The sequence below is a fragment of the Bison bison genome, unplaced genomic scaffold, assembly GCF_000754665.1.
Source record: "Bison bison bison isolate TAMUID 2011002044 unplaced genomic scaffold, Bison_UMD1.0 scf7180017864037, whole genome shotgun sequence".
Lineage (NCBI taxonomy): Eukaryota > Metazoa > Chordata > Mammalia > Artiodactyla > Bovidae > Bison > Bison bison.
In genome coordinates this window covers 3031721-3033019 of record NW_011494609.1, presented here as the reverse complement: position 1 = coordinate 3033019, position 1299 = coordinate 3031721, and the positions used below count along the sequence as shown (strand labels likewise).

The 1299-nt window shown below is 49.2% G+C and overlaps 1 protein-coding gene across 1 annotated transcript in view; it reads left to right on the top strand.

The window, feature by feature from the left end:
- LOC104984897 (carbonyl reductase [NADPH] 1) overlaps positions 1-1299 on the top strand; it is a 6499-nt gene that overhangs the window by 3914 nt on the left and 1286 nt on the right. The gene's annotated exons all lie outside the window — the stretch shown is intronic.

The following is a 1299-nucleotide window of genomic DNA, read 5'->3' as shown; positions in this document are numbered from 1 at the left end:
TTAGCATCAGTCCCTCCAATGAACACCCAGGACTGATCTCCTTTAGGATGGACTGGTTGGATCTCCTTACAGTCCAAGGGACTCTCAGGAGTCTTCTCCAATACCACAGTTCAAAAGCATCAATTCTTCAGCGCTCAGCTTTTTATTTAGCATAAAACTGTTTGTGCAGTCTATTTAGTATTGTTAAGAGAGAAAAAAGAGGACAAAAAAAAAAAAAAAATTTTTCAGTTTGAGACAAAGAACTCTTTGAATGGGAAATCACCAAACCAGAATTACTGAGCATGGCCCGGCTGACAGGCACTCAGGAACAGACTATTGTGGAGAAAAGGCTGAAGCAAAGTAAGGAAACTGTGGACTGTCTTCAGCTTCTGGCCCAGGTGGCTCTTTGTGACTATCAGTCCTTAGGTTCCCATTTTGTCACCTTGAGGCATTTTCAGGCTTCCGTTTTGTTTTGCTTACAGAGGCCACCAAGGAATTAGAGCCAGCTCAGCCTAATGACCTCCGTGTTTCACTCATTTACATCATGGAAACTGGCTCATGGTTGGCTGTGCCGAGTTCTTCACCAACTAGTTATTTGCCATTAGTATTACACCCTGCAGAGACTTTACCTCCGTCTCCCATCACACTTGGTCATCCCTATCGGTATCTTCCTATGGCTGCTTTACATGTGAGAGTGGACTATTACCAGCAAGGCCAGTGATAACCCCCATCACAGGACGGTAGGTAGAACATGTGACCTGAAGACTAAGACTCAAGAGATGCTGGCACCTGGCTAGAGAAACACTCAGTGATTAACGATTGGTTCAATCCATCACCACGTCTTATAAAAATATCCCACAGACATCCAGGGCTTCTGCTTGACCTTCAGTTCAGTTCAGTTTAGTTCAGTCAGTCAATATGTCCGACTCTTTGCGACCCCATGGACTGCAGCACGTCGGGCCTCCCTGTCCATTGCCAACTCCCTGAGTTTACTCAAACTCATGCCCATTGAGTTGGTGATGCCTTCCAACCATGAGGATGGGGCTGTTTAAACGTAGAGAACACGACCAATCAGAATGATGCTCTGCTTCCAGGCTGCAAATCGCCAGCAGCACTTTTCAGCAGGACAGTTCTGAAAACTCGGCAGGTGGCCCCGCCCTAAGTGCCCTGAACCGCCGGGGGTCAGAGAGAGCCCAGCCCCGAGCGGCGGAGCCTGCATCTGCGCCTGTGCCTCGGCCCTGGCGCCCCGGGTGATTCCTGCGGCTGATCGCTCCGCGCACCGCATCTAGCTCAGAGGCCAAGAGCTGCGGTTCCCTTCTG